The following is a 27,623-nucleotide window of genomic DNA, read 5'->3' on the forward strand; positions in this document are numbered from 1 at the left end:
AATCGCCGGGCACGTTGAACGCCTTTCCCCCGTCTCGCGCGGGGGGAAAGAAAAAACTTCACCGGCGTTTGATTACCATCGCGTTAGGTGACGTAAATTTTAAGCAGCCAATGAAATACCGGGACTATTCGTTTTATTTTAAGCGGAGGAGCGTACTGGGGGGACCAACGGGTGGATTGAGAGAAAGGCTAAAAACCGTTCCGACATAGACATTCTCCCTAGGTATAAATAAATACATTATTGATATCAGTAATAAATAATAAATAATTTGATCATGATTAAAATAATCTATTCAATCATTAATTAATCAAATGTTCACTATTTTATCTATTTAATCGTGAATTAATCAAATGATTACTATATTATCTATTTAATCGTGAATTAATCAAATGATCATTATTTTATCTATTTAATTATTATTTAATCTAATAAATCATAATTTATTCTATTTAATCATGAATTAATCAAATGATCATTATTTTATCTATTTAATTATGATTTAATCTAATAAATCATAATTTATTCTATTTAATCATGAATTAATCAAATGATCACTATTTTATATATTTAATCGTGAATTAAACAAATGATCACTATTTTATCTATTTAATCGTGAATTAATCAAATTATCATAATTTTATCTATTTAATTATGATTTAATCTAATAACTCATAATTTATTCTATTTAATCATGAATTAATCAAATGATCACTATTTTATCTATTTAATCATGAATTAATCAAATGATCACTATTTTATCTATTTAATCATGAATTAATCAAATGATCACTATTTTATCTATTTAATCATGAATTAATCAAATGATCACTATTTTATCTATTTAATCATGAATTAATCAAATGATCACTATTTTATCTGTTTAATCGTGATTTTATATAATAAATTTAATTATTATTTTATCTATTTTATCATGATTTAATCTAATATTTCACGATTTTATTTTAGGTGCTGTCTTAATATGTATGCTAGCTAGTCCCCTTGTTAAAATTACCACTAAAACTCCCTTTAAAATAACAATAATAAGCTGTTTTTCCAATTCTGACTAGTTATTTCAAACACACAATATTTTAATTTCTGGGAGGATATTCAGACAAATTTTCAATTAATACCATGCAATTTCTGGGTCGGTTTAGAAATAAGTAGCCCAAATAATTGGTTTTAAAAGTAGCTCGTCCCCTGTTAGTTAACTACACCCTGAACGCTGGTGTGCCGCAACTGGAACACTTCTACAGGGACTTATAGTCCAAAAATAGACCAACGATTAAGTTTTCTTGTCAACAATAACCCACATTCAGAATTTGTGCAGAATTTGGAACAGCAGAATATACGATGAGCAAAAACCTTTTGCTCTAGTTTCTAGGTTTGCAGATAAGGTTCGGGTAGCTTAGAATTAAACTTGTAGGTTTAATCACGTTTTGTAATTAATATTTTAAAATTTCAAAGTGAATTAAGATCTCAAAGTGAATTAAGATTTCAAAGTCAATTAAGATTTTAAAGTTTAATTAAGAATTGAAAATTTCATTAGGATTTGAAAGTTTAAAGAGATAGTGTCAGTTTTTTGTACGTATATGAAGTTTTTTCATCAATTATTTAAAAATATAGTAAAGAAAAATATCGCTATAAAACATTTGGTATAAATATAAATATTCACGATTAATTTCAAATTTTAAAATAGAAAGATAGCGTAACGTTTTCTTATCACATACTGTCTAGGTCACGGATAGGTTGATGTTTATTGGTTGCTACTAGAGCGAGCTGGAGATAGAATTTTTAGGGGATGACAGGAGGAAATTTTACTCTCATCGCTTTCTTTTGATCCGAGTTTCCCGCTTTCGCACGCTTTAAGTAATGGAAAGATTATAAGATACGCCACTTTTGTTGTTATTATTACTGCAGGAAGGAACTCGGCTGCCCCATGGCAAAACCTTCTAACCACCAAATTTTTGAAAAATTAGATTTTTACGCATCAGTATTACTAAGGCTTGTACAAAAATACTGTAAAAATTTCAGGTAAAAGTCATAAATATTTAACTATTTATGACTTAAAAAATGGTTTTGGATTTTATAATTTTCGCATTAAAAACCATGTTAAAATCTTATATCTTAGGTTTTGAAAAAGTCAAATATCTCAAAATTACGATCGTGTCGGTTAATAGGTTTTGCCATGGGACAGCCGAACTGCGCAATACACTGTGGCGCCCACGGTCTTCGGTGCTTTATAAATATATTGTTATAATGACTACGTATAATAAATAATGATATAATTTATAAACAATACCTTGTTATCGATTTTTTCTTCAATTTCTACTTTGAAAATAATATTTTTACACGTAGCCGGCTCGTGAAGTCGTGATTCGAGAATCTCGAACCGCGTGGTCCGCGAGAAGAAAGTCAAAAAACGCGCTTACAAATCCTCTACGCGATAGTAGAAAAAGACTACTGGAAATTCCCCGCCGCTCGAGCGCGCCGAAATCGACCAAACTCATGACGTCAACAATCTGTAAAGTTTTTCGCGGCTATTGAAATACCATTATTTTACATTAAAATATAAAACTAAATACTAATAAAAAGTGCTTATATGTATATATATATTCTGATTCCGGACTTAAAAATCTACCATAACGTGTAAGCCAAAGAACAAAATTTTAAATTAATCTGAGTTGGCACTATCTCTTTAATTAAGATTTGAAAGGTAAGTCAGCTTTATCAGTTTAATTAGGTTTTGTAAATTAATTAGATTTTGTCAGATTAATATGGCTTTGTAGATTATTTTAAATGGGTTTGGTAAATTTAATCAAATTTTGAAGTATGGCTTGTAAGTGTATTTATGGTTTTTGAGTTTAATTAGATTTGTTAGTTTAACTAGCTTTTCAAAGTCGAATTAATGTTTCTAAGTTGAATTAATGTTTCTAAGTTGAATTAATGTTTCTAAGTTGAATTAATGTTTCTAAGTTGAATTAATGTTTCTAAGTTGAATTAATGTTTCTAAGTTGAATTAATGTTTCTAAGTTGAATTCATTTTTCTAAGTTAAATTCATTTTTCTAAGTTAAATTAAATTTTCTAAGTTTAATTAATTTTTCTAAATTTCATTATGTTCATGTTTTCTTTAATATAGCCTAACAATCGAGGAAAGTCATCTTCGTGTACCCTACTTCACCATAAATATAGCGAATTTACACAAACTCGACCAATACGGACTTTCCATATAGTTTATTTTCGTAAATATAAGATAGCTTTAAAGTCATTAATTTGTTGGATCATTTTGAATAAACCCAATATTTATTACTCAAGAGAGTTATAAAAAAGATACTAAAATATCTCAGATTTGGTCGTAATACGAGAGCGACCAAAATTTTATTTTATTTTATTCGAGCACAAAGAAAGTGAAATTAGCGGTAAATAGATTAACCTACTTAGAAACAAAGTACTCTCAACAATAACCTTAAAAAAATCTTAAAATAATAATGAGATTGCGCCTTATAGAAGTCGTAAACCATTTTTTTTAACGAAATCCGGGAAAAAAACTTGGTATAAATCAAAACGTAACGAAGAAAAAACTATTTCGTTTCTTTATAAAGAATGCAACACGTGACGGCTTATCTAACTCCACTTTAGAGTCGTCTCCCCGGATGCTCATTTTTCAAAGAAGAAGACCCGCAATTTTCTTTTCGAAAAAGGAAAAAAAAACGACTTTTTCCGCGTCAAAGTTTCTTTAGTAGAAAAAAAATTCGATTGAAAAATAGGCGTCGATAACCGAACGATACACGGTAATTCTCGACAAAGATCGGGGTCGATTTCGCCGGGACTTTCCGGATAATCTCTTCCGGCGCGTGTGCCGCGAGACTGGCGAATCTACAAGAACTTGCCATTTCGTGATATACACATTTTACAGGGTAGAGAAAATACCTCTCCGAATTCTATACAGTCCCGAGGAACCCGCCTTAAGTGTAAGGATTGAATTTTACGGAAGAAAAACCCGGCGATGAACGCGTCAAATAAAACCTAGCGAGCCTTTATAAAATGAAGGTCAAACTAAATTGAAAGATACGAGCTAGAGAGTAAATTTAGAGGTTTTCTCTTGGTAAGTGACCTCGTGCACTTTCGCCCGGGCCAAGCTTACCTTATGCGAAAAGTGAGTTGGTGTTAGTACAGGAAATAGGGATGGTATTTGGGAAAATATGCTCCGAATGGGCGCATTTATAAAAGTTAGGCGGCTGTACTTTGAGGTCACGGTAGAAACTACGCGGGAAAGTTAACCTTTTAAAACGAAGGGAAAAGGGGGAAGAAACGTTTCTCTAACTGCAGAGCCTCTCGATGCGGAATACTTAAAAATAACACTAAAGTTTTAAATTGATAATTCATCGAATAATGTCCAATTTAAATTTAAATATTTATACGAATGCTGGTTTAAACCATTAACCAAGGTTCTAACATTCCAAGCTAATAATGAATAATATAAATTTCGGGGAAAATTGGTTACGTATTTGATGCGCGGCTAGATTCGGAAATAAGCGAGAACATTTTATTCACTAATGCAACGAATTGGATTTCGGAGAGGGATTGAAATTGCTGGAAGTTGTATAGGAGAATGGGAAAGCTGGCCAGGTTGAGACAATGCCGCGCTGAGTGGCACCCCCTAATTCATTCTTCTCAAATTCTTTCTGGCTAATTAAACTTTCCAAAAACAGCGTCCCTGCTTCGAAAAGCTAGCCATCGTGTTTCCGCGAATGGGGTACTTATAGAGACCCGGATGTTCCGGGGGGGGGAGGCGAGTTACAAACGCATCTACTGTCGCTTAATTAATGGACGAGAGAAGAGGTGCCACTGCTGGGACGGGCCCAAAAGGGTTCCTTAATGTACGCCACCATAATCGCACTATTTTTCCACAGTTATCGAACGCCCAACGACGACGAGAATTGGCGCTTGTCCCATATTGCCGAGTATACTTAGGAAGCCGTTTTAAAAGCGCCATCTCGCGTTTCAAATTGGTACTACAACTAATAATAATAATCAGCTAGGCTAATAGCCAAGGCACCACCTTAGGCCCAATGTACGTGATATCCCGCTTGAACATTGCCATTTTGCAGAATCGTATTTGAAATGTAATTATAGCTTTTTAATAATAAGAACCAAAATATGCATGATTCGCTGAAAAATAATGTTTGCAAAATATGCTTTGAAGTCGTTAGATTAAAATTTGGTACGTTCTTTATGTTAATATTTATAATTAATGCAATTAACGGAGTTCCCTTTTTCCATTTAAAATATTTATCAAATATTAAAGGTCACTATGCGCGTTTGAACAATCAAAATTCGGAGTTTGTTGGAGTCTAAGTAATTAAAGATATATAAACACATTAATTGAATGCTTAATTTATGGTAATAATTAAATTATCTGACGAAATTATCTGAAAACACAAGCAGACCGATACAGAGTTAAAAGGGACACATCATTAGAAGGAAAATGTTACGTATCTCTAGACGATGATATTTTACGTGAGTTTATGTGGGCAATGACATCTAGAAATCCTTTCCTTTCCGACTCTTGGTGATAATTCATTTCTTTTTAGTTTTAGCCCAGAGTTTCTCGATACAGTCTCGGTTCGTAACTTTAGGCGAACATGAACGAGGCGACTGAGGGTAGCAACGTGTTGGCTTCATTTTCAACTGGGTGTTAATCACGTGGCTCGTACGCTATTACTTTCCTTTAACGACCCTTACGCGAAAGGATCCGGCTGAAAGGAACTTCAATATCTCTCCTGGAGTCTAATTGAATGTCGAGTAACCCTCGATAAGCATTCTATATTTAGACGGACGAGTCGACGGAGGGCCGGGTTATTTAGGGCGTATGATATACGCGTCGTCTCTCTGTCAAAACATATTTGCAACTAACGCGACCTCTTCCGAATAGAAAATTCAAAATACTTCAACTCATCTGACAACGAAGTGTTTTCCCGGATATTCCAATTAAGAAAATTATTCCAAAAGACACGTTTTCCGTCTGTTTAACCTCGAAAAATGGCAAAATTATCAAAACTAAATGGTCATTTTTATTTTCACGGTACAAAGAAACAAGCCTCGGATTTTTAAGAATGAAGAAGATTTTTACTCCAATTATTCTGAAGATGGCGCTACGCGACACTAGGGGATTTTCCGGCTTTATTTAAAAACGGCGCTCGATGCACGCTCGGTTGCGCCTACTAATCTAAGCCTAGGTTTCCACTAGCGCGCGTAACGGCGCGTCACTCAACTTTCGGATGAACAAAAGTTTTGACGCGCGTAAAGAAAAAGCATTATGACGCGAGTTAGTGGAAACCAAGCATATCACGTGACACCGAGCGTGCGTCGCGCGCCGTTGTTACCAAAAAGTGGGAAAGTTCACTTATCCCGCGCCATCTTCATTATAATCGGAGTAAATTCTGCCACGTTTAAGCGGGTTTAGCTTTGTAATGTTGTTTGAACACTATTTGCAATTTAGCTCGACGTATTTTGAAAGCATTTATATGCAATATTATTTAAATTATGCCTTACCAACCAATTTATCATTTAATTGCTTCATTAGAACTCTTTTAATTTCATCTTAATTAATTAATTTTAATAATTACTGACATCTAGGAGCAACAAACACAAGGAGAACTCAGCTAGCCTTTACACACGCTAACGCAGTGTTGCGTACAAATTTCATTGGATGAGCCTTTTCGCTGAACGTTTTACTGAAAGGGGGAAGAAAATTTCTGAATTTCCCCCTTCCGACGGCAGCAGGCGCTAAAGCGTCTAACCAATGAAAAATGTACACAAGGAAATGCACGAATTTTGACGGGTTGCGTTTTCCTTGTGTGGGGTGCTGTGTTTGTTGCTCCTAGCTGGCATAATTCAGATATCAATATATATTAAATTATACAACAATATATTAATAATTGTTTTTATAAACTGAAACGAATACACAAAGAATTATTGTACGTTGTTCTTCAAACACCACGTGACAGGAGTTTTATCACTATAATGTCCTCGTCACGCGTGATTTGCACGTTCGGCTGAAACTTTGGCGTCGCTCGTGACATAAGCTCTCGCTCCTTAACCCGCTTATTATAAAATCAACTTTTGACCTGGATGAAAATAACTTGGGTGGCTTAATATTGAGAGTTGAAACTGTTAAGTGCTATTGTAAGTTTTACGACCGCCTATATATAACCTGAAAAGGAAAACTGAAACTAAAAGAACTATTTTTGTTGGTGATTTTATAAAAAAAATTAAAAGCATATTTGTGTTAATAAAAACTGTCACACATTCAGATTAGTGTCAAAGCCCAGTTCACACTATACAATGAAATGGGACACTTAATTGTATCCCACTAATTGTAAGCAAGAAAATTGTATAGTGGAACAGAAAAATTGTAACAATAACTCCCACTTTTTTTTATTTGGATACCATTAAGTGGTCTAATTAAATGTATAGTGTGAACTAGGCTTTAGTCGAAACACCTTTCGCTATATAGCAACTTTTTATCAGCGTTATAATTACGATCTAACTGATAAACTATTGTAATATTTGAGACAATTATAAGTTGAACTTAAAATTGTAAAAATTATTTTAAGAACAATGGGAACACTCTACACTGGGAAATTAGTTTTACGAGTGCAAATACAAAAATAAAATCGTTCTACTGGAACCAGAACTAAAAGACTATTCCCTCTAATGACAATATGGGGCTCAAATAAGGGTCAGGAACTATGCGGGCCATTTCAAGGTCCATTACTTGGAAGGTAAAGAGTCTCCGAAACGACTGTCGCTCTCTTAATATTAGTGGCAGACATAACCATTGCCAAAAAGCTGTTTTTTTAAGGCAGTTTATTTCTGTCGATAAAGGGAATTGAGAAAGTCTATTTAAATTGAAAAAACCCTGCATTTTCGTGCAAACTACCGTGAAGCGATAAACTATCTCATCAAGAAAGTATTTAGGTTACTGAGAACGTACTAGTATACCTCACATGATCTACTACCTAAGCTCCTCCCTTAAACGGAAATCTTCTTTACTTTTTTCATAACGCCATCTGATATCGAAAACAAAATGAATAACAGAGTAGTATCAAAACAAGGAAACGATATTTCTATTAGTTACAGTAAAAGATTTTAATTTAGTCCGTGAAACTTTAATAAAATGAAAATAATATATTATAACAAATATAATACCCAAGGCACCACCATAGTCCAAAGCGACTTTCAATGACATTAATAGAGAATTGTCAGCATGACGTAGGTAATACTACGTAGGATGGTAGTTGCACTCTAGCCAACACCTCCCAACACCCACTATTATCTTTAACCTCTACAAGTTTTTGTTTTTGCAAGTTTCAGATGTAGCTACTGTTTTAATTTGAACACGCGCTATACAGTATTATCTTTTTTAAATAATAATCAGCTAGGCTAAACCCCAAGCACCACCTTAGGGCCAAGTAATCAAGCGACTTTTAAAGCCAATAACTCAGGTCGCCGAGTTACAATGCGTAGGAGGTTGGTAGCCAGCCCTTCATGCCACGCGAGCCAACAGCTCCCTCCACTTACTGTTACCGTTAACCACTACAAATTTTTATGGGAAGGGGAAATCGAAGAACTCGGGGGAAAACCTCTTTAACCAGTGATGAGAGAACTTGCAAACTACGCGGAAGGAGTGGTTCCAAGTTTTCACCCAGTGCCACAAGCTGGGATCGAACCTGGCTCCTCTTGCTGCGAGGCGAAAGCGCTAACCACTCCACCACTAGGTAGTCGGGTAGACTCGCTGGTTCTCATTAACCTAAATACGTTCTTGATCTTATAAACAAGGGATGGCCGACTTTGCTTTGAAGCATCGCTATAGTCTTTTGGATAATAGGCGCGTACCTTTAAAATGAGCCTTTTCGGAGACTCTCTCCCTTTTATAATAAACAGAGCAGCCCACTCTTTGGAGGTTTAACTAGGGGAAGATGCGCTTGTCAGGTGTCAGTCGCGACTCTCCGAGATTAAGAAAGACACTGCGGGGAGAGCCCAGAAGTACACTAACTGGAAAAGGTTCTTTCAAAGTCATAAAAAGAAGAAAGCTAAAGGAGACAAGGGTCCGTAACATTCATTACGATGACTTATTCTGTCGAGGAATATAATGGGAACGCGTAACAAAGAGCCACCTATTTCCACCCCCGCCATCAGTCTGCCTTCACGCCACAAAATACTAGTGGCTCCCCCTAGATGACTCGTTACGTACTAAACAGGTTACATTTCTTTGAATATTCACTTCCAATATTTTAATACGGCTTGCATCTAGGACAATAAAATGAAATACGTTACTTTGTAAAATTAAATTCTTATTATTCTCTTATTTATGAACCATTAGAATTTGATGTTTTTCACCCGAATTTCTTAAGTAAAATCCTCCGAAGGTCCATGTTTCGAGTGAATAACATTTAGCAGTATAGATAACTTGGTATTTATCTAATAAGAGATATATCATAAACTATTTTTAGCTCTCCCAATATTAGTGTTACATAGTAAATCCTAGTAAAAGCCAATTTTTAGAATTTCGTGTTAGTAGTACATACAAGTAACCTACTGTAAAACTTCCAACCCAACAAAAATATTCGTCCATGAGATACACCAATAAGTACCACTTACATTACCATCAGAAGTAATGTAACTAAATAAAAATTAAAAATCATAATTACCTGAAATTTTAAAAAATTGCGGAAGATGATGGTATCCGCATTCCGTTACCAGATATGTAATGACGACACCAGAGAATAGCAAAGGAATAAAGACCCATACGTATTGGGTCCGTGACCAAATGACAACTCCTAAGGGTAGTGGTGACCATGAGGGCTGGGGGGACGTAACCCCGGGTGGGGGTTCATCAGAGCGCGATGATGTCCTTGAGGCAGAGCGGAAAACGGGCCGGGTTAATGAACGAGATTTACTCTTCGGCCGGGCTCATTAAAGGACCTTTTCTCAGCGCAAGTTTCATCCAGCCGGAAGAGCTTCTCTTTAACTTACACTCGCGGATTTCGTTCGCACTTGTCTTTCTAACCGTCATGTAGGTTTACTGTCTGATAACACTAACGAGGAGTGTACCCGAGGTGTTAGTCACCGATTTTGATGAAACTCGGGGGGTATGTAGACCTTGGGGTAACATGAATTTTCACTAAGGGAAAAGTTACGCTGGGCTTCCGTTTTGCTATGGCAACCGAAAATGTTTGTGACAACTTTAAATGAAAAATCTACACTTAAAAAACATGGGATTTTCTCGGTGAAAAATTTTCGAAAAATCAAAAATTATAAAATTTTCAAATCTCAACTAAAATGCTAATTTTTAATTATTTTGGGTGAAATTTATCAAGTTTGGGTAAAATTGAGAAAAATTCAATGAATTTGATAAATGAAGGAATATTTACAAAATTTTACCTCATTTTTAGCCACGTTTATGGCTGTTTTACCCAGATTTTGTCTTTTTACCCAATTGTAGCTGCTGATATTAGCTGTTTTAACACCATTTCACCCAGTTTCTGTCATTTGGACTAATTTTGAATATTTTACCCAAATTTTAACATTTTACACCATTTTAGACGATATAGTTGGCTTAACACGATTTTATCCAATTTTAAACATTTTAGGTCATTTTACCCAATTTTTTTGTCTTTTTACCCAAGTTTGGTTAATTTATACAGTTTTTGTGGAATTTCAAAAAAAAGTATTTGACAAAACCCTTTTTAGGTAAAATTTTGCAGACATTCATTCATTTATCAATTTCATTGAAAATTTCTCAATTTTACCCAAATTTTGATGAAGTTTACCCAAAATTGATGAATTTCACCCAAAATAATTAAAATTTAGCATTTAAGTTGAGATTTGAAAATTTTATTATTTTTAATTTTTTGAAACCGAGAAAATCCCATGCTTTTTTAAATGTAGATTTTTTTCATTTAAAGTTGTCAAAAACATTTTCGGTTGCCATAGCAAAACAGAAGCCCAGCGTAGCTTTTCCCTTGGTGAAATTTCATGTTACCCCAAGGTCTATATACCCCCGAGCTTCATCAAAATCAGTGATTAACACCTCGGGTACACTCCTCGTAAGATTTTTGACACTGTTTCAAAATTAGATTTACCGTTTTGTTTACCATCTGCTAGTTCACAGTAATCTGAATAAAATCATAAAAATTTGAAAGTCGTCATAACTTAATTTAAAGTAGTCTCAGATCGGAAAGTATCTTTTAAAACTCAACAGATCGGTTAATCAGAAAAGTGAGGTGATATGTGTATAGATCATGAGAAGTAGATAGTTAGAAATGGTAACCAATATAGACATTTCAACTTTTTAACATTTCTATTTTTCCGTTTCGTTACAGATTTCCTATATTTTGCAAAGACGAAAATTAAGGGCACTTTTCAAGGCAATACCAGAGTTTTTTAATTTACGAAAAAGTGGAAATTACCGTACTACAGCGCCACCTATGGGCCAACTGCGACCTAAGACGCACCCTCCCCTCCCTCCACGCAAATATCATGTTTTTTTATTATAAAATTCGAGAAAAAATATCTCGTATCGGTATTAAAAACTGTGGTTTGTAAAAAAAGTTAAATATTGTTTTACAAAAAATATCTGAGAGGGTAGCTATTAGTAAATGTGAAAAAAGCCTTCTCTACCACACACTATCGATTTGAATCTTCGTAAACTGGAAACTTTTGATGGTTATTTAGCAACATTGTCTACTCTCAGTAGATATCGCTTCTAATTTGTTTAGATTAGAAATCACACTTCAAAGGCTCACAAAAATATACACAATTTTGTATTATAATTTTATTTTACTTATATTCTTTTTACAATTTTGTTGAAATTAGTTTTTTAAATTAATTGAAATTAATATATGAGATTATAAAATTTTCGTCGCAGCTTTACAAACAGATTAATTTTATTTATTTTAAATTGATTTTTTCCACCCCTTGAAAATATATATCTCTTTACTGAACTTTACGTAAATGTGCTTTAGCTAACTACTGCTGAATGTTTTTCATTATATTTTAATTTCAGTAAATTAGCCTACATAATGACTTAAAAAAACCAAATAAAAAATAAAATTTGACAGTTGTTAGATATAGCTACAAAAACTAAACCAAGACCCAGTTAGGATTTTACAATTTTTAAAATATATTATATAGGCTATAAAATGTGCCTTTTTAAAATTTAAAAAATGTATTTTATTTTATTTTATTTAAAAAAAATTAAAAATATATCAATATATGAATTCTAAACTATAGAAGCCATATTCGTAAAAACAAAATGAGTGTTAAAAACATTTACATATATTCCACGGTATCATCCTAACCCCATCCAGAAAAAAAATGCTTAATTTAAGCGATTTAATTAAACAGGGCGCTAAAATATAGGACATTTTCGTGATACTTCTACCAATAACTAACTAAACTGTATAACCAAAACTAAAATGAATTTAAAAATAGAAAAAAGGTACATGTTATACATGAACATATATAGAATAAACTATGAAAAAAAAAAGACTACGAGACTAAAAAAATGATAGAAAATAGAGGCTAAAAGTGAAGGTAATAAAAGTGAGTGAAGCCTGGAAGAAAAACGGGGGATTTTTCGTGAGTGAAAATGACGCGTGAAAAACGATAAATACGTCATTGAGTGATAAATCGTACTCAACCGGGAGTGCTAGACAACTGATTTTAGAGGAGGAAACTGCAAAACAAATATCGAATTTATTTCGCGAATAGAGAAAAAAAAAGGTTAAATATTGTAATTAAAATGATGTTATTTAAAAATCGAATACTGGTTTCATTATTTTCGAATATATTTATATGTTATAAACTTTAACTATGTGCGATAACATCGTACCCTGCTGACACGTTTTCATACTTCTTTGATTGGAAACGCCCTTAAAATCTGTCTGTAGAATCTGGAAAGCGAAAAAGTGGGATATGTTCCCGGCTCTGATTGAATATTCAAAAGTGGTAAGATAATAATATTAATTTCCATTTGATGAATAAACTGTTATAATTTATAATCATAATAATAAATTTTATTTTAAGGGCTCTATTTTCCAGTCAATTACCCAAAAATCCCCCTCATAAGAAAATTTACTTCACGATGACAGCATTTAATATTATCGTAGTTCATAGTTACCTTTATGCATTCTTGACTTTAAAAAATTGGCATGGATATTTAAGTACACACAATCCCCCGGTTTTATGAAATATTTTATTTTGGATATTATATTTAAATTTGAACAAATTTTCAATCATCTTGTACATTAATTTAGTAAACTTACTATAATAGAGGAATTTGGTAAAAAAATAGTTTTTTCTCAACCACCCTGTATTCTAAAAACAATATCTCAATCATTCGGTCGATCATAACTAACCCACTAAGCATTAACCAACAAAGTATAATTTTAGATCAAAGAAAGACCCATGACCAAACTTTATTAATCACCCTGGCCATTATTTATGAACAATATTTCAATCACCTTGTACATTAAATTAATAAGCAGACTATAACCACCCAAGTGCAAATTTCACCAAAATATCAACCGCCCTATAAAATAACTCATCACTCTGTCCTTTATCATAATCAGGGCACTAATTCTTAACAACCGAAGAGTAACTAAATCCTAATTAATAACAATCACCCTGTTCATTAAGATCAATTTATCAAGCACCCTGATCATTAGGAGCAATATCTCAATTACCCTGTAGATTAACTTGATAAGCGCACTATAAAAACCTAAAAGTAACTTTTACCAAAAGCAGCACTTTCTCAACAAACTAGTGCATTAACATTGATCCTAATCACCTTGTCGTTCATCCAGTGAAAAACCCGATTTTATCAATGAAAATTATATTCGTTGTTATAAATACAAACACCCTGTATAAGAAAATTGGCGCAATAAAAATAAATTCTAAAAATAACCAATATATCATAGCCAATTGAATTGCTACGATATTCAAATTTCAAAACGAAAATGGACAAAAAGCACTACAATATGCAAATGACCAACTTCTTAGGCTCCGATTTAAAAAACACCATTTAGGCTACCGATGGTTTGATACTGGCTGTGGATTGAAGTATTATTTACCATTTTAGTACAAACATGTCGAGTGTTATGCCCTGAACGGCGGCGGCGGCGGCTATGTACGAAGTGAAAATATTACTTACTTAGGGACTGTGTGTAAAAACAACCTTATTTTCGAAAAATTGACCTAAGGGCAAAAATAAAGGTAATATAACCTTTAGTAGTTCTTGCACCCACCTTTAGGGATCAAGTATTGGCCGCTCCTTCCTACGGCTTTTGACATTTTTGGCGCTGCATAGTGGTTTCTTGCGGAGGTAATTCCGAAAATCGTTGGGATCTATTTGATAAAAGAACGAGTGGGATATAATATTCTGTTATTTTATTTGTTAATACCAAGATTTTTCCAACGAAATTAAATCAGATTATAATTTATTTATTTATTACGGCAGTTTACAATAAACTGAATAAAAACAAAAATTAAACTAATTCGTTTTTTTTAATAATTATAATCAGCTATACTCAGTTGCGGGTGAAGAAAGGAAAAATATCTAGTACATTTGGCGGAAAGATACTAGCATGAATTTCCGGTAATTTATTCTTAGTAATACAAGTGAGGCATACCTAAACAAATTCCGTTTGGCGTGTCCAGGGTAAGTATAGAACGGGTATTTCCGAGATTACCACGTTGACGTATATAAACGCGTGATTTGATGACTGTTTAGGAGCATAATACTAAAATTACGCTATAATGAAGCTTAAAAATAATAATCACTTTGAACTAATGCTTTTAAAAAAAAATTCGTTATAGCCTAAAATTAAAGGAAAAGTCCAGGTTGAGTAAAACTTGGGCCTATTTGAAAGGTCACGTTTAAATATACTCAAAAATATCAGTCGTTAAATTGTATCTTTTTTTAATGACGAGAAATTAACTTTTAACAAGCGAAATCTACCCGCCAAACGAGCTGCCATTTTCTTTCGATTTCCCTCCGCAGACCGCACGCGGAGCAAGCGCGCGCAGGGAACAGAGCGCTGTTCTAGCGCGAACAGCGCGTGATTAAAGTCCAAAAACGTCACCGCGAAACAAAATGGCAGATCGCTTGGCGGGTAAATTTGGCTCGTTTAAAAATTAATTTCTCGTCATTAAAAAAAGATACAATTTTATGACTGATATTTTTGAGTTTATTTAAACATGATCATTCAAATAAATCCAAATCTTACCCAACCTGAACTTTTCCTTTAAAAATCCTCTCTTATTGATTTTAATATTTACTAATAAGACAAAAAATTTAAACCAACTGTAGCGGATTTTTAACTAAAGAAGCCGATGAGTTAAGATCAGATACGAAAAAGGGGTTTTATTTTTTGAAGTGCTTCTCAGATAACAGTTGCATTATCTGAACCGAGTTAGTAACTGCGATAGATCGGATATACATATTATCCGCCTTTACGCTCAGGTATTATCAGATAAGTAATTAATATGGGTCAAAATGCAAACCAGATAGTTTACACTCGAAACTAATACGAAATAATTGTGAACCGACACACACAAAGTGAGCAGATTTCGGATACCTCACAGTTATGGATTTGACAAATCCCTTAATTAATTTCCTTTAAAAATTGTAATTTCTGTTTATTGTTATTTTCTTTGCAGAAGATAATCTATATACTAAACGTTGAAGTCAGATACCTGTTCATCTAACTGAATTTAATGAGATTAACTATAGCAGATCAATTTAGATCGGTAACTTGAGATAATGAATTACTTACAATTTGATTGCTGATTTATGGAAATACAAAATATTAACCTGATCTGACTATCTGATGACCTTTAGATATCTGAAAATTACGACTTGAACTCACTGCTATCTGTACAAAACAAGATAAGTAAAAGCAAATACAGACACTCGTTATAAAAATGAGAAGCACTAGGCTTACAAAATGCCTTTTAATAAAGTAGAGAAGAGCAAAACAGATTAACAGAAGCATTGAATGTTCAAAAAAGTGTCATAATATTTACAAGAAAAAATTCATAAACTTAGGTTAGAGTGCCGCTATATTGGATTAGCTTTCAAGATGAAAGATACGAAAGGACATAACCCTTAACCGTCAACTCCATAAATATTCTTCGTAACATCTGCCAAAAATTAAGGGTGAAACACGGTTTTTTCGCAAGCGACTCTCGATATATATTTTTCCGTCTTCAACCGGAAGTCGCCTGTATGCTTCCCGTCTTCCTGGATATCCCAGCATTCGAAGAAACGATCGAATCGATCAGGAACAAGGCTGTCTCGATGCGCGTTAAGAATTGCACCCGCGTATAACCACAGCGACACCTACACGAAGTCTACAACGCGTGTACAAATCAAAGACTCCCTCACAATGTGTAAGGAAGGCGCAGGGAAATAAAGTGATTCCGCTCAGAGAGTTCTTTCGTATGCCCCGTTGACAGTTACGGTTGAAATAGAAGAAGCAACGACGAGACAAACCTTACGGCTGTTATGTAGGGGTCGCCACCATCGAATATACTTTCCGCGAAATCTAAAGGCTTTCCAGGAACTCTGACAGCTGCGGGCTTAGATTAAAAAAAAGGTTGAAAAACATTTCACCAACAGCGCTGGCGAAGTTATCCATATTGACGTAAGTAACGTAAGAGTACATAAGTATGACGTTTACTAATTTTCATAATTCATTTTTTTTAATAATAGTCTACTTTGTCAATGACTATACACTTATAAATTATTGCGTGGATAAGTACTGAAAACACTCCGCAAGGACGAATTTTTTGTACTTCGGGAAAATAAATATGTTAAGACGATCTACGATCATTATGGTCGAGATTGGGGGAAGGAAACCTGACACCGACTTGAGCTTCACTCAACTCGGAAAAAGTCAATTTTAAGGAATCAATGATATTCCCGCTGATTAATCTTCGAGAACGAGTTAGATTGAAAGCAACGCTAAAAACACGTTGTCATTCTTCCTAAATAGCAATAAATACAGTTTAGCCTTTGGTCATTTTGATGGACCAGCCAAATCTTATTTAAAGGCTTTCAATAGTAAAAATAGCGCTTACTTTGGCGAAGTAATGCTGAATCATTGACTTGGATCATAAAATTAACCATTATCATGATCTGATTCGTTTCTGAAGGTATTTATTTTCCACTTTCAGAGCCTTTTAGCTCGTATTTATCGCCATACAGCAAGCATTTCAATTAATTGGCAAGCAGGGTATAGCAGTGTCGCGCAGGGGCCTGGACTCCACCATGTGTTATCAGATTTATAGCCCGGTGTACCTCAAATTATATCAACACCACCGGAGGTTGTCAACATTATGCCCTACGCCAGCGTCCACAGCCCGAACAGGTGACAAAACAGCGCAGGCAGCAAGATAACGGCTGACGGTCACACCTTCGACGCAAACCGGTCAACCAAGCAGAAGGTGCAACCATGGGTTGAACACCCCGTCACCTTCGCACTCAGCAGTAAGAATAAGAGCGGATGCTCTAGCATCTCCAGCCGACACCCTACCTCTATAGGTAGGGTGCCAAGCCCTTCAGAAAAGGCTCCTAAAGGGGAACGACGGGCACACTGCGACTCAGCGTAACTCGGCACAATCGTGTTATAATGAAGTTATCAACGGTACCGGTTCAATTAACTATCGATGAATCTGACGAGGATGAAAACGATAGTGAGTACCCTGAGGAATATTATGATACTGATAATGAATCTCAAAATGAAGATAATTGAACATTTTTGGGCATTTATAACCTATTGTGGTAATTTATAAAATTTATATTACCCAATAAAAGCGTTTCTTCTTTCTATTTCTTGTTTTAATCGTAAAAAAAGAAAGAAAATTACGGTAATTTACCGCAACACGGTAAATTACCGCGTAATTTACTGATTTCCTAAATTACGGTAATTTAAGAACTCTATACCTGACCAAAGTTGGATGTGGAGATAGAATCATTTCATCAGAGCTAGCATCTCCCAGTGTGCCACCACCCTTATGGATTACACTAATAATAATAATAATAATAATAATAATAATCAGCTAGGCTAATACCCAAGGAACCACCTTAGGCCTAAGTCATCATGCGACTTATGAAGCCATTAATTCAGGTGGCCGGGTTACAATGCGTAGGAGGGTGGTGGCAAGCCCTGCATGCCACGCGTTCGAGCCAACAGCTCCCTACACTAACTATTACCGTTAACCTCAACAAGTTTTTGTGGAAGGGGAAACCGAAGATCTCGGGGGGAAACCCCTTAAACCAGTGGGGAGAAAACTTGCAAACTCTACGCGGAAGGAGTTGTTCCGAGTTTTCACCCAGTGCCACAAGCTGGGATCGAACCCGGCTCCTCTTGCTGCGAGGCGAAAGTGCTAACCACTCCGCCACCCCACTAAGGTCCTCCAGGGCCCCTCCTGAACGTAGAATTATTTACTTGTTACTTTTCATCTGAGTCTTCCACAAACTACCACCCAGCCTCCTTTCAATTAATTTATCGGTGCGCCACTGAAGTATAGTGTGACGAATTTCCGCGACAGACTATTACTAAGCGAAATCGTTCCGCGTCATACTTACGTCTATAATGTTACTTATGATATGTATGGAGGTATCCGAGAGAGGGTTAGACGTATATAAGTTTCCCATTTTCTTCATCGTCTGTAAATCCATATTTCGGAATTTCGGTGATGTTTCTCTGGCGCGTCTTCATATTGGTCGGGGACGACTACGCCAACTTCACTCCACCCTCGCGTGTGCTTCGAAGGGAATCGACACGAAATATTGAAGAAGGTTTTTCGGGTATCGGGGACGAGAAAATACATAGGGGTTAAGGTCTACCCGAAAAAAAAAGGAAAAAAAATGGGCCCGAAGGATGTCCCGGGGGACTTTATAGCGCTAGAGAGGTTCACCGCTGGAGAATTCTATCTCAATAATAATACGTCCAAAACATCGAATATATTTTTTGGGAATTCTACAATTTTGACATTCCGATAAGGACACATACGGGACTCTTTGGTTCTGTTTCTTTTCGACCAAATCAATAATACAAACGAATTGCACCAACTTGCACTCATTATGAACTTACTAGAGGTGTAGGAGTGAAACTGGAAACGAATGTATTATTAACTGATCCTAGAGCTCGGCGTTTGGATAAGAAATAATCACTTTATTTATTTTTATCCACAAACGAAAATTATCCGGGAAAAAAACGATTATTTTACATGTTAAATTGCTATATAGCCGTGGATAATATCCATGGATAAACAGTTAATCGTAATTTTTATGGTTAATCAAAACTTTAGCGGTTAATTTAGCTGTTTCGCCGAGCTCTAACTGATCCTATACCCGTGATCTCTAGTAAAGTGGTCAGTTGAAACGTCTAAAAGCGTTTAAATTAAAAGCACTAAATGAGAGTTTATATCCATTATGCACGTGGAAATTAAGTAGCGGTAAATTTAGAATCAACATTAGAGTTACTGAGGCTCTTAATTATATTTGAAGACACGTTTTTGACAGATAACCTAACTTAGAAAAATATTTCTAGGCGAAGTAATCCTGCGACCAGACGTTCCGGAAAATCCTTTTGTAGGATAATCTTAATTTCACCGCCAAACTCAAAGTGTGCACCAAAAGCGTATCACGAGTCAACGAGCACAGACTAAATTGTGAAATTAAAGAAAATACGTATCCTTCAAGACGATAAAATAAAAGTAAAAGTTACAAAGTAACGTTGGCAGAAAAACTAGGCTTAACTCATCTCATTAATATTTTGCTTTGAAAAAGTAGGGTCTCGTTTAAGGGTTATCTCCTCGCTTATTGGCCGGGGTCTCGACCGCCCGATGAAAATTTATTTATGCTAATGAGCTCCTAATTAAGTTTACTTTTTTTCTCCGCGTGTTATATTCCCGAGCAACTCATCCCCTGATTATTAATGACGCTTGAAAACAAGCTTTGTTTTCACAGTGTTCAATCTTAGCTTCGTAGCCGACCGATCACGCTCGACCACCGCGGTTGGCTCAAGTTTACAAAAAGATGGAATAGAGAGCTAATAGAAGCCAGTACGTTGTCTGTCTTCTTCTTTGTTTGTCCTTTTTTACATGGGCGAAGGGTCACTAGTGACAAAACTACCCATTATTAACATATTTTTAATTTAAAGTTTAAGATAGTCTTGTAATTTTAGTTTTAATTGTCTTAAAGTCGATGATTCCGCAATTTCAGCTGGAAGAACATTCCATAGTGGAGCCACTCGTCGAAAAAATAGAAGCTTGCACAAATATTTTTTACAATGTCCCCGACAAGATATTTAACTGCTAACCGGAAGAAAACAAGTTGAGTTTGAATTGGAGATTGAACGACATAATGGAAGCAGGTCGAAGAAAATACGCCGTGTGGCCAGCTTGGACTCGCCCAAGTGTTCACATCAAACAGGGTAGGGGAGAGAGCTATATTCCAGTTAACCTTCTGTGTGCGATTAGCGAGATAGTTATAGACAGTAAAGTAGATTGCTTTAATAACAAATATTTGTAGATTTTCTAAAAGCCTTTTATGAGGCCCCATATCCAATGATTTGCTGAAATCAAAATAAAGCACATCGGTCCTCACACCAATGTCCATTGCTAAAGACAGTTAAGCATATTTGTCTCGATCGACTTACTCGGGAGGAATGCATGTTGTGAAGGCTGTAAGTGAGGTAGGACATGGCGTAGTATCACTTTTTTTAACGTGAGACCTACCTTAGAGCAACAATCAAGCAAGTGACTTTTGAAAGAAAATGGTAATAAGAATCCTCATTACTTAAATTTTATTTAAGTATTTGAAATTTCTGTACAGGTAGGCTCAATTTTAGTTTACTGTGGTCATATTTCTGGATTTTATTTAAAAGCTTTTTCTTAAATAGGGGTTTTTAGATTTGCTACACTTTGGCTCTCGGATAACGATTTTAACCGCCAATTAGTGACCCAAAGATGAATATACCTCAGCTTTTTGTTGGTAGAATGACGACCAGGTTACGTTGATGGCAATAAATACCAGGGAAAATGTGTTTCGGATCACAAATTTTAAGTAAGTAGGTTCAGAATCGAAGTGGGTGTTGATAATAGTCAATTTTATGTTCCAGTTCAATAATTTGACATAATTTCTTCGAAGTAAGCTCTAGTTTTCATTATGAAAGCGTTTTATTATTAATAACCCTTGGCCTCAACAAAAAACTAGCTAGCACACCGTGCCAATTTCGTTAGCGGCGTATATGCGAGCTTAATAATCCATTGGATAACTCTTTCACGCGTCAACGGGGTTTATAATCCTTTTAATTAACGTAACGTTCTATAACTTAGTACCAATTTTAAAGGTGAGATGGCACTTTAAAAAACTGCGTTTTAATAAATAAGGCTACATGGGACAAGCGCCAATTCTCGTCGTCGTTGGGCGTTCGATAACTGTCCAAAAATAGTGCGATTATGGTGGCGTACATTAAGGAACCCTTTTGGGCCCGTCCCAGCAGTGGCACCTCTTCTCTCGTCCATTAATTAAGCGACAGTAGATGCGTTTGTAACTCGCCTCCCCCCCGGGCCATCCGGGTCTCTATAAGTACCCCATTCGCGGAAACACGATGACTAGCTTTTCAAGGAGGGACGCTGTTTTTGGAAAGTTTAATTAGCCAGAAAGAATTTGAGAAGAATGAATTTGGGGGTGCCACCCAGCGCGGCATTGTCTCAGCCTGGCCAGCTTTCCCATTCTCCTATACAACTTCCAGCAATTTCAATCCCTCTCCGAAATCCAATTCGTTGCATTAGTGAATAAAATGTTCTCGCTTATTTCCGAATGTAGCCACGCATCAAATACGTAACAAGTATTCCCCGAAATTTATATTATTCATTATTAGCTTGGAATGGTAGAACCGTAGCTAATGGCTTAAACGCGCATTAGTATAAATAGCGGCCACGGAGTGCTCGCTGCTATTTAAATCATCCGATGAATTATTAATGCGGCCAGGGAAACTTAAATGTAATTTTTAAGTATTCCTCGCTGTAGTTCGAGAAACTGTCCTTCCTCATTTCCCCTTCGTTTAAAAAGTGTACTTTATGCAGTGGCCTCAACGGACTGGCACTTAACTGCACCGTCATATTTGTCCAAACACCAATCCAATATCCCTTACTAATGTTACACCCCTTTGGAGTATTCTATGTTTCTGGTGGATTAAAGAATTTCACATTTCTGCTAGAAATTCCCTAAACCATCTTTCTAACTCAGCAATTTAGTTTCACCGTCATTTTAAAAGATCCGTTTTATTTGCCATCTGGGATTATTTGCGGAAAAACCAGACATTTTCCATTTTTATTGCTTTTTAAATTTATTAATAATTTTCTTGCAGTAGTAGCAAGTAAATTATTCTTAAATTGTTATTGTAATTTAGTTTAAAATTACTAATTAAGCGAATTTCCATGAATACATTGAAGCAGTGTTGTTAATTTTTCGGAAAAATAAAATGCGAAAACATTTTCTGAATGGAAAAAATAAAAAAATTAAATATAAATTACTTTTTAAGGGTTTTTAATTTTTTTAACGTTTTATCGATTTAAATTGTCTAATAACAGTAAACATACTACAAAACATTAAAAGTGTTACATTGTTAATCAGTTTAAACTAGTCTAGAGGTTTAGTTTTACTTTTACGTTCCAAAAAATGAGGCGAAAATGCCGCTTTATTTAAATTTGCAAACAGTATTAGACTCATCATGGAATTAAAACTTTTTTATATTTATTTTCGGAAAAATACGGAAATTTTTCCGGAAAAAAGACCTCGGTTATTCAAGTTGAGTGAAACCAGGCAACTATACAAACTTCACCTCTATCGTAAGTTCCTTTCTTACAGAATCTAATTAAAGTAATCATAGACATCTGACTGATTTGTTACGAAATAGCCATAGATTTTATGAAATTGTAAGATTTAACTGTATTTTGAAGACATAATTATAATAATAATAATCAGCTAGGCTAATACCCAAGGCACCACCTTAGGACCAAGTTATCGAGCGCCTTTTAATGCCTTTAAACAGTGCCACAAGCTGGGACCGAACCCGGGTTCTTTTGCTGCGAGGCGAAAGTGCTAACCACTCCGCCACCCCACAGAATTAAGTAATAGTATTTTAAGAAGTGGCTAATTTGAACCCCAGTCATTTTATCTAAATAAAAATAAATACATTCTAGTGAATTCTAAAACCACCTATAATTGTCCCAAAAGGTGAGATAACTGACTGAAAAATTATACATCCATGTCTTTACTTCCATTTATATATAAGATTTCTATAAAGTATTTAATAATTAATTAACCTGCTTTAGAGAAACATATAGGCTCCATTCTGATTCTCAATTGGCCTCTAGTGCGGGCTCGGGTGCGGGTAAGAGAACGGTTATCACTTTCTATGGGGCCTAATTAACGATGAATTATTTAATTCCAATTTTCCACATAGCCATCACTTGCTTCGTGCAAAATTTATTTATATAAAACTAAGATCGTTAAATCTGGGTAACATCTTGATGCCGATGACGCGTCGTTATTATGAGGTATAAAATATTTAGACTGTGTATTCTGTTAGATTAAAATGCTATTGAATTAAATTAATTAATTTAAAGTCACTAACAAAGCAGAATATTTAAATAAACAATAAACGATAATAAACATTAAATAATAATCAGCTAGGCTAATACCCAAGGCACCATTTTCGGTACTGAGTGTTATCTTTCCAATATATATATAATTTTGAATTGATAAATTGTCTGAGTAAATGATTTCAATAGGGAACTCTTAAATTAGTTTATTTCCAGGAAATTCCAAATCTTTTCATGGTTTTAATGTTCAAATATTTTTGGAATCACAATTTTTAAATAAATATCATTTTAAGTTTCCTGTATCTGCTGTGATTCAGAAATGGTTTACAAACCATTTATCTAGGATAATTAAAATTCGTTTAAAAATCAAATATATTGAAAATCCAAAGTAGAGTAAAAGTTTGTCTTGATTTGACAAACATCTCAATTGAACTTCTAATGTTGATAATCGCTCTAGGATGTTAATAAGAAAATTTGTCGTCGATATTATATAAAAAAAGAATCTACTCTGTCATAAAGAGGCATTTTTATCTATAGAGAAATTTCTTTAAATTAATTTTACATGAATATCAGTTATTTAAAAAAATAACTATTTTATTATTATTTATATCCAACCAAAACATTTACGTCATTAAATGTACTCCCGAGTTAAATTGTTTAATACAAATCATTTTTCATTTTATGCGAGTTATTGTATAGATTTATGGGCTAAGCTACTTTAAGACTTGTGAGTGATTTGGATAAATTAAACAGTAAAATTAAATAAAAAACAAATTTTCCACATTAAGATCATTGATACAATAGATCTGAACAATTAAACAATATTAAACATTGAGCATAAAGAACCCAGAATAATGATACTTAAATTATTGCATTTAAGTGTAGCTTTTGGTGTTATTATATTATGTTTACTATTACTATTGTTATAAAATAATTTAATATTATATTACTCGTTTTATGTTGCGTTTAGTTCTTTAGCCAAAAACTGAAGGGAAAGTGGTCAGTGAACTTATCAAAGTACATTATATTGTAAAATTATACTTAAGAAATATACGTTAATTGATTAATTGATAGATTGAGTGATTGATTTGTTGATTGATTGATGTATTGATAACTCTAAAACCTATATCTTAGATATCAATTTAATTTTTAAAGGCGTTAGTTATAGCTCCTCCAAAATCTATTTCTTACAAAATATTTCGAGTCTAGAACGAAAGTAGAGCGAATTGGGATCTAATTAAGAAAAGGACTAATTAAAGCAGTTTGAATGTAATCTCGGTGGGAAATCGAGACATTCGCTCGCTCACTAGCAGCTTTAAAAAAGCTAACGAAAAAACATTAATTTTTGAGTCGAAGCCCTTTCAAGCTGCGTTAACGGCGCACGTAACCCAAGCCTCAGAAAAAGGGCTCGCCTAGTTCAGTTTCGATTTACTCTCGCTCTGCCGCGAATGTTCGGAATTTAGCCTACAGCCAGAATACCCGGAAAGATTTGCCGATATATTAAATTTCAAAGTTAACGACCTTAATAAACCGAAATTTTTCCCTTAACACACATCTTACGCAGGTTTATCAGAATCCGTACAGTTACCGAAGCCATCGTTGGTCCAACTGAAATGAGGTCAAGTGGAAAATGTACCAGTACCTAAACCAATAAATTCGTGGAAGATGTTTACAAAATCTAACTAAAGTTATGGTATAACAAGTTAATATCGCCGATAAGACAATTGTTTACGTTCGGGTGATTTCGTAAGAGAGTTAGGTGAACTCGGTATGTAATGAAAATGTCGTAAATTTGTTATTCAAACAGCGTCTTTATCGAGACACTCCCTTCAGCGTTGACAATAAGTAATTCAGCGCCACCACGTACTTTTGGTAAACAATGGGCGCGTGGATTACTTATATCCAAAGATTCGACGAGTCGTTCAGTCACTTATTGTATCCGCAAGCTCCGTTCGGCGAGATCAAGATTTACGGTGACGGCTCTTGAATAATGGCTCGGAGAGGATCAAACATTTACGGGTTTTCAGCGGCGTGAGCGCGCCCAATAATGAGAGGGCGCTGGCTGAGATAATTTCATCCCTTTTCCGGAAGATAGCTTCTTTATCGGTCGTCAGATGGAGACACTCGACGCGGCTTTGATCGTTAACCGCGTCGAGGCTAAAGCCGCGCTACAGGGGTTATCGAACCGGAGACGCGTCACCCTATATTCTCACTTTCGGACGCTTTCAACGGGGCAAATTGCTTCTTCACGGACAGAACCCCAGCGCGTTTCGGAACAGCGACGAACTGCCGTGTCACTGGATACGATCTTTCGGTTCTCGGGGTCGCTGCTATTGTTAAATAAACTCTCCCTTGACTTCTCGTAAACTTCTAAGGGTCAGACTAACTTTATAACCACGATAATTCGTTGAACCTATATGAGCCATCTTGACGACATCTCTTTATTAAGGTGAAACACTGTCTCGTCCGATATTTGGCAATCAATTTTGCAGGCTTTAAAACAAAAGAAAAATGCTTGGTTTGTTGGGGCGTCAACTATATTATTCACTCTAGGCTCCGAGGGGAGGTGACGTTTTGTTCACTCTTTAAATCAACCGGGTGTTTCAAAAGGTTGGGCAATAAATTTGAAGGAGTTGTAGGGGTTGAGTTGAGAAGTATGCCTGTTTTTTCACATTTTCCTACGATGAGTTAAAAGAGCGCCAGAGAGCTTCAACAGCAGAGAAACGCGAACATTAAGGTAAACTTGGGTGCGTGTGATAGGTAAAAAAAGACTTTATAAACAAATCGAGGTAACCAGCGTAAAAAAGTAAATTTAAACAGTATTTAAAGTCCCTGCTGCTTGGTTTTGCGCTTGTTGCAGCCTACTTCCAAGGGCTAGCAGGCCACACTTTGATGCTCTCTGGCGCTCTTTTAACTCATCGTAGGAAAATGAGAAAAAAACAGGCATACTTCTCAACTCACCCCCTACAACTTAATAAGAGGGCCAGTTGACTTAGCCCTCTAAATGCAAATATGTCTTTCTAAAATAAGTAAAATCTAAATTTAATAGTTGTTTAAAGCATGACTGATACTTCATGGTATTCTTGATTTTATTAAAAACAGTTAAAATTTACATGTTTAACTGTTTTTAATAAAATCAAGAATACCATGAAGTATCAGTCATGCTTTAAACAACTATTAAATTAATATTTTAAACCATGGTAAATAAAAATTTTAACTTATACGATTAAGTAAAATCTAAATTGAAATTGAAATTGAAAATTGAAATTCCTTCAATTTCTTGCATAACCTTTTTAAATACCCTGTATATGTTTGAAAATTCCAAAAATGTACGAAAATTTCCAAAATCCAATGTTTGTTATTTTTCGAACCAATATTAAACTAACAACAAGAGGAATTACATTTTCTATTTAATGTCATATCATATCACATCACGTCACATCATATCACATCGCATCATATCACAGCACATCACATCAAGTTACAGCACATCACAGCATAGAATAGCAAAGCACAGTATATAATATAATGTTCCAATCACTTTATTTTCATTTACTTTCTTTCCGATGGAGATATGCATTTCTTAAAAGTTGAGATTTGAAAGCGTACAGGTTCCTATTCTCCTCTGGTCGGGTAGGATAAAATTCATTCTAACACGTCAATACTGAGCTTAGATGTAGGAGCTCTTACTCCATCTAGTGTCAGATGTCAGTATTAATCATTCGTAGGATTTCGCTTAAATAATGAAAAAGACCAAAAGAAGTAGATTGGAATATCGCAAATTATGGAAGGTATTGTAAATATAAGAATTATTCATTCATCTAAGCAGGTTCGCGGTAGTTTCAAAGCAAATCATTTTCCAGTCAGACCGCAGAAGCAAATACCACGTCTGAAATGTTAGTCTGATATAATATATTTCTTGAAATTTATTGGG

General features: G+C 34.9%; 1 protein-coding gene across 1 annotated transcript in view; it reads left to right on the forward strand.

Annotated features, from left to right (window-relative positions):
• Nucleotides 1–11,813, forward strand: part of LOC149948793 (octopamine receptor beta-2R-like) — a 91,385-nt gene extending 79,572 nt beyond the window's left edge. Inside the window, exon 5 of the mRNA XM_090173929.1 lies at nt 11,389–11,813. The gene's annotated coding sequence lies outside the window, so the exon portion shown is untranslated. The remainder of the gene's footprint in view (nt 1–11,388) is intronic.
• The last annotated feature ends 15,810 nt before the right edge of the window (nt 11,814–27,623 follow it).

This window comes from Leiobunum rupestre, chromosome 4 (assembly GCF_980474605.1).
Source record: "Leiobunum rupestre chromosome 4, qqLeiRupe1.1.hap1, whole genome shotgun sequence".
NCBI lineage: Eukaryota > Metazoa > Arthropoda > Arachnida > Opiliones > Sclerosomatidae > Leiobunum > Leiobunum rupestre.